At 39.8% G+C, this 7,097-nt stretch overlaps 1 pseudogene; it reads left to right on the top strand.

Annotated features, from left to right (window-relative positions):
* The first annotated feature begins 4,549 nt into the window (after positions 1-4,549).
* Positions 4,550-5,175, top strand: LOC100020315 (40S ribosomal protein S8-like; annotated as a pseudogene).
* Positions 5,176-7,097: the final 1,922 nt, after the last annotated feature.

The raw sequence follows: 7,097 nt of genomic DNA, 5'->3' as shown, positions 1-7,097 counted from the left end.
TTAAAATATATTTGCTATAATGTCACCACATACCCAAAAAGCTTTAGACTATAAAAATGATGCCACTGATTGTTTAAAAAAAATTTATGGGACTTTGATTAATTATTCTGTCTGATTACAGGAGGAGGGAATACAAAAAGAGACAATGAACAGTGCCAAAGAAGCAGAAAGTTACTTGCATAGTGCCAAAGAGCACAAGTTCGAAGAGATCAACCAATCCCAATGGGAGTGATGAAATTTTGAGCCAAGAGTGCAAGGACTTAATCATGTGTGAGACTCAAGGTTGTGGTGCTCGACATATGTTAAGATGCAGGACTCCTTGAACCACACCCCTTGTGAAAAATACTTTCTATGAAAGTTCCTAACAATTGACTGTTATGGCTCCCCTATCCCTGAGAGTGAAGGTAAAATCAGACCAGGGAATAGCACTTCCCTATCAGTCCTTTTTTCTCTCTTATAGTATGGCAATTTCTTGTAGTCTTGGCTGCAAATGGGTAAGTAAAATGTTACTGCATTTTGTCCTACATATTTGTAGGATAGAAATCATTTTAATCGGGTCCTGATTCAAGGACTTGTTATAGGTTTATTTTCTTTTACTTAGAATTTTTACACATAAGACTTTGATAGTCTATATTTCATCCACAAATCATTTTCTTTTTTATTTGGATTTTTTATTAGGTTTTTGATTTCTCTTGCCAATTGATTCATACATCTCATAACTCAGCCATGTATTCCTAAGTGATCCCTGTGTTTTTCAATCACCCTCTTCGGGGGGGTATAACTTTTAATATTTTAAATTGCAAAGTTTAAATTCTTTTTGAGAGTAACTTTAGGTTAAGAAACATGATACCTCTCCGAATCCAGAAAGTGAACTCTTTGGAGAAGGCACCATGAAGATGCCTCCACAGGTCACACACTGCACCAGAAAATCCAGAGTGAACTTTGGGATGTGGTGTTCTGAACTGCGTGGGGTTGGATGCATTTGTATTGTATGTATACTCTTATACCTAAGGGGACTGCCCCAACTGGCTTTTTGTCAATGCATCTAGCAATCATTGGTTTTATTCTCTTTTCCTCTTATTCTCAAATTATTGTAATTTCAAAGTTGGTATGTTTACAAGACTCACTGGATAGATTAGTCTTCCCCAGGTCTAAGGGGGGAATGTATAATTAAAAATCTGTTACCCTAAAGGGGAACTACATTTCCCAAGAGTCCACTGACTTCCTATCATTACATACTTCCTGTAAACAAGGAATAGATACCCAGGGAGCAATCCTGTTCCTCCTCTCTTTGGCTTATAGCCAGCAGTGATGGTGGTAAGGTCGGGATTTTGAAATGGCTAATCAGCCATGGGCATATGGTTTTTATTTTATATCCTCTTTATTCCTTGATTTCTAATGATCATTTTTTCAGTACTTTTTAAATTTTTTTCCATTAGTTTACTTAGTCAGTTTAGAACATTATTCCTTGGTTACAAGAATCACATTATTTCCCTCCCTCCCTGCACCACCCTTCCCACAGCCAAGATGCAATTTCATTATTTATTACATGTGTCCTTGATCAGAACCTATTTCCATGTTGTTGTTTGCAGTAGGATGTTCATTTAGAGTCTACATCCCCAACCATATCCCCTAGACCCATGTATTCAAGCAGTTGTTTTTCTTCTGTCTTCCTACTCCCACAGTTTTTCCTCTGAATGTGGATAGTGTTCTTTTTCCTAGATTCCTCCAAGTTGTTCAGAATCACTGCATTGCTACTAATGAAGAAGTCCATTACAATCGGTTGTACTACAACGTATCAGTCTCTGTGTACAATGTTCTCCTGGTTTCTGCTCCTCTCACTCTGCATCAATACCTAGAGGTCATTCCAGTTCCCATGGAATTCCTCCACTTTTTTATTCCTCTGAGCACAATGGTATTCCATCACCAACATACACCACAATTTGTTCAACCATTCCCCAATTGAAGGGCATCCCCTCATTTTCCAGTTTTTGGCCACCACAAAGAGCTCAGCTATGAATATTCTTGTACATGTCTTTTTCCTTATGATCTCTTTGAGGTACAAACCCAGAAGTGCTATGGCTGGATCAAAGGGAAGACAGTCTTTTAGCACCCTTTGGGCATAGTTCCAAATTGCCCTCCAGAATGGATCAATTCACAACTCCACCAGCAATGCATTAATGTCCCAATTTTGCCACATTCCCTCCAACATTCATTACTTTCCATTGCTTTCATGTTATCCAATATGCTGGGTGTGAGGTGATACCTCAGAGTTGTTTTGATTTACATCTCTCTGATTATAAGAGACTTAGAACACTTTTTCATTCTAATGATCATTTGAATAAACCTCCTAAAATACAATATAATATTTTATTATATAGATTTAATTTTAAATTTTACAGAATAGGGCCTCTGATCCTGGATGACACCAACAACCAGAGACATCCAATGGGCTCTGAAGCTAGGAAGCAGGATGTCTGTTGCCCTGTTGCTTGCCAGTTAGAAACAGACAAAGCCTGGTTGTCCTGACTCTTCTAATTGTTATTCAGGTGCCTCTAACTGCCAGGCCTTACCTGAGATCTTCCCTGGAGGAACTGTTGGCTTCCTTGAATGAGGGCAGTTCTCAAGGCAGGTGATGCTTTCTAGACCTGGGCACACATAAGTGTTGAGGAGGTAGCTGTCTTCTCAAGTACTTCCTTGTAACCAGTGTGGGACAGATGAGGCCTGACCTCCAGTATGGGATCAGCCTCACCCCACCATTTTATCACTTAACCACCATGGAATTTTGTGCACAATGTCTACTACTCAGGGGTAATGGCCAGAGCATTTCACTTGAGAATTTTCCTGTCACAAGAGGTCAGGTTTCTCCCCTGTACATTCTGGGTATAGAGTACAGAACAAAGTACAGTCCAAGGCAGCCTTGGTCCTAAATCAGCCCCAATTTGGAACACAGAGATGAGAGCAATGAAGGGTCAGTCAGTGGTTTGGGCCCACTGTAGAACAATCCTAGAGTCTAAACCTCAGTTCATAGGTTGGACTATACCAAACTGAATTTGACCCCTCAGCCCCAGGATGAGGGGGATAGTAGCATGGATCTTGGAACCTTTTCCCCTTTTTTAGACTTCTAGCTCAGACCCATAGACCCCAACTCTGACCAACTTTCTCTTTTCCCCTGAATGAAAGTGCTGTGGTGTCCTAGCCAGGAGCACTGTTAGCACAAGTACTGCCTTCTGCGGGCAATAACTAAGTAGCCCTTCTCCACTGCCAGTTTGCTCAGGGTAGGAGCTGGGATCTCCCAAGCTCACCAGGATGGGAGTTGAGCATTAGCTTCAAGCAGAGCCCAAGGCAAGTGGTATATTCCATCAAGGCCATTAGCCTTGCTCAGTGCAAAGGGGTTCGGGCTCTGAACTGATTGTTGGGCCCCAAATGTCTTCCTAAGGTCACTCAAGCTGGTGTTGGCATATGCAGGAAAGAGCTGGGTGGTATCCAGTCATTCATGTGCTTGGCCTGGAGAGAAGAAGCATCTTCACCCCTTATCTAGTTTGAAAACATTGAGCTGTTAGGCAATGATAACATCACAATTGATAGATATGCACCATTGAACCCAGCAACTCTGATTCCTGATTTGCCAATGGGTGGAGAAGAATTACATGATTGTAATCAAGTGGTAAAAATGATGCACAAACCCAATGAACACCTTAAAGACATGCTTCTTATTAATCCAGAAATAAGAGTTATACACAGATGGGTCCTCCTATATTCACAATGGGAGGAAAGTCACAGGAGCAGCTGTAGTTGACAATGACAAAACACTTTGGCATGCATCATTGCCTAGTCACGTTAGTGCCCAAGGAGTCGAGCTCAAGGCTCTGTTCATGGCCTTAGAGTTAGCTAAGATGAAAAGAGCTAACATTTTTTTTAACTCGAACTATACTTTCTCCACTGAGCATTAGTCATCATACATATGGAAAAACAGAGGGAATAAAACTTCAGCTGGGAAAACAATTGCATATGGCAAATTAATAGACCATCTTATAAATGCTGTAGACTTTCCAAAAGAAGAGGCCATAATCCATCGTAAAGCATATACTCACGGAAAGGACAGAATATCCCTAGGGAATGATAGAGCAGACATAACATCAAGATATGCTGCAAGCTTCGGACCCCCGTGTACTGTATTTCTCTCGGATTGAAAGGCATAATCTCACCAAAGTCTACAACAGAGAAGAAATACAGTTATTGAAGGAGCATCTAAGTGCTAAACTAATCAAAGGCGTGTGGATTGCTCAAGGAGGTAGACCGATTCTCCCTAAAAACTCTATCAACATATATCAACACTGTAATTAATGCAAAAGGACATTACAGGGTGCAAGGGATTCTGGATAAAATACAGAGATTTGGGACAGCACCAAAAATAACAGCAAATGTCATTAGAACTTATCAGGGACGTCACCGCCAGGCGCCAGGAAGTGACGGCAAGCCCACAACTCCCCCCTTTACAAGCCGGCGGGTGAGCCTCTGCGCTCTCTCTTTGCTGCCCGCGCCAACCATGGGGATCGCCCGGGACAACTGGCACAAGCGCCGCAAGACGGGGGCAAGCACAAGCCCTACCACAAGAAGCATAAGTATGAGCTGGGCAGGCCTCCCGCCAATACCAAGATTGGCTCCAGGCGCATCCACACAGTGCGAGTCCGAGGAGGCAACAAGAAGTACCAGGTGCTGAGGCTGACCGTGGGCAACTTCTCCTGGGGCTCCAAGTGCTGTACTCAGAAAACCAGGATTATCAATGTGGTCTACAACGCGTCCAACAATGAGCTCATCCTGACCAAGAAGTTGGAGAAGAACTGCATCGTGCTAGTGAATAGCACGCCATACCGCCAGTGGTATGAGTCCCACTATGCCCTGCCCTTGGGCCGGAAGAAGGAATCCAAACTGACTCCTAAGGAGGAAGAAATTTTAAATAAAAAGCGGTCAAAGAAAATCCAGAAGAAATATGAGGAACAGAAGAAGAATGCCAAGATCAGTCCACTTCTGGAAGAACAGTTCCAGAAGGGCAAGCTCCTGGCCTGCATCACATCGAGGCCAAGCCAGTGTGGCAGGGCAGCCGGCTATGTGCTTGAAGGCAAAGAACTCGAGTTCTATTTAAGAAAGATCAAGGCCCAGAAGGGCAAATAAGCTCTCCCAAATGGTTAAAAAAAAAAAAAAAGAACTTGTCAGGCATGTGAAACATGCAAAAAGTATAATCAAGGACATTTTAAGAACATAGCATTGGGAGGCAGACCACTCAGCTATATGCCTTTCCAATGAATTCACATTTATTATATTAAGATGCCTAAAGACAAGGGATACAAATACACATTTTTGATTGTGGATAGACTGACAAGATGGGTTGAAGCATATCCATCCAAGAAAAATGATACAGCAATAGTAGTGAGATTTCTATTAAAAGAGATAATATCTAGACAGGACATTCCCAATACCATAGACTCAGAAAAGGGGTCCCATTTCATTTCCCAGGTTCTGCAAGAAATCTACAAAAACTTGGTGATCAAATGTAATTATCACTCGGTTTATCGACCCCAATGTTCAGGCCAGGTTGAGAGGATGAACAAAGAATTGAAGACCCAAATAGGTAAACTCTGTTCAGAAACACATTTAAAATATATAGCTGTTATGCCTCTTGCTTTCTTCAACATAAGAACTACACCAAGAACTGACTTGCATATATCACCATTTGAAATGCTACATGGTCAACCACTTTGGCATGGCAGGAGAGTAAAGCCATCATACTTGTTCATGTTAAAAGGGGAATGTATACTTCATGAATTTTTAAAACAGATACAAAATAGTTTAGACAAACTAAGAAAAATGGGTTTTCTTATGCAAAGAATACCACTAGATTTTTTGTTGCATAAGATAAAACCAGGAGACAAAGAATGTCAAGAACTATAATAGAGAATCTACAGAACCAAAATGGATCAGTCCAACAATGGTTGTAATAACAACCCCAACATCTATAAAACTTGATCAAAAAGATATGCATGGTTCCATGCTTCACATATAAAATTGCATCACACCCATAACATTGATATCTATGAAAATACATTAATACAACATCTGAAACAAATGGCCCCATTCATAAGCAACACAAATAACCCTAGCAATGATCAACAACAGTCTCTATGAATAGAAAGCTATGAAAGAAAACATAATGGAAAGATATTAAAGGCAAAACAAAAATAACAGACAAGAGAGCAGTGCATATGTTAAAAATGAAATGGAAAAGCAATTCTAAAGCAAATGAAACAGTTCCAGATAGGAACATAGAAAATAAAACAGACAGAAAAGAAAAAACAGATATTAAAAAAAAATAGCTCCAAATAAAAGTCTCTACATAATTTATACAAAGTCTCTGCCAATAATAGTAACAACAAATAAAGTAACAAAGTTATTTCACATGAAAATATAACTCCATGACCAAACAAAATACGTTATATCAAAATTCTATCTCCAAGATATATCTAAAAGACAGCAAACCATAAATCCCCTTGTGAAAACTCAAATATCGAAAAATGAGAAAACTTCAAATTCATGTTCTTAACATATCTAATAACTTATACTATAACATTATACATATACCCACTCATGAAGATGATCATATGAAAAGCTTACTTCCACAAATGTAACAACTCATGAATACTGAAAAACACTCATGAAGAATTCATACCTTACTTCCATGAGCAGTGAAAATTTTCAATCTTACATACATGCACATGTAAAATTTTACACACATGCTTGTTCCTTATTATTCTGATATGTTCCTGAATGTTAAAGGACACAGGACTTTAATCAAGAGTTGATGGCAGACAAAAGTATCATGAAGCACAGATGAAGAAACCAAGACACATAGTTTTCTACAATCAACATCAAAAGACATGGAAGGACTTTGAAATTTTGGACTTGTGGTCATGAGGTCATGTAAGAAAGTGACATACATGTAACTTCACATATATACATATGCATGCTACATATAAATACAATGTAGAAGGTAATTTCTTGGACTGGGTAAGTATATAACAAATGCACAATTGCAACAC

Source organism: Monodelphis domestica, chromosome 3, assembly GCF_027887165.1.
Source record: "Monodelphis domestica isolate mMonDom1 chromosome 3, mMonDom1.pri, whole genome shotgun sequence".
In the NCBI taxonomy this organism is placed as follows: domain Eukaryota; kingdom Metazoa; phylum Chordata; class Mammalia; order Didelphimorphia; family Didelphidae; genus Monodelphis; species Monodelphis domestica.
Note: the sequence above shows the minus strand (reverse complement) of the source record. Positions and strands in the feature narration are given on the sequence as shown.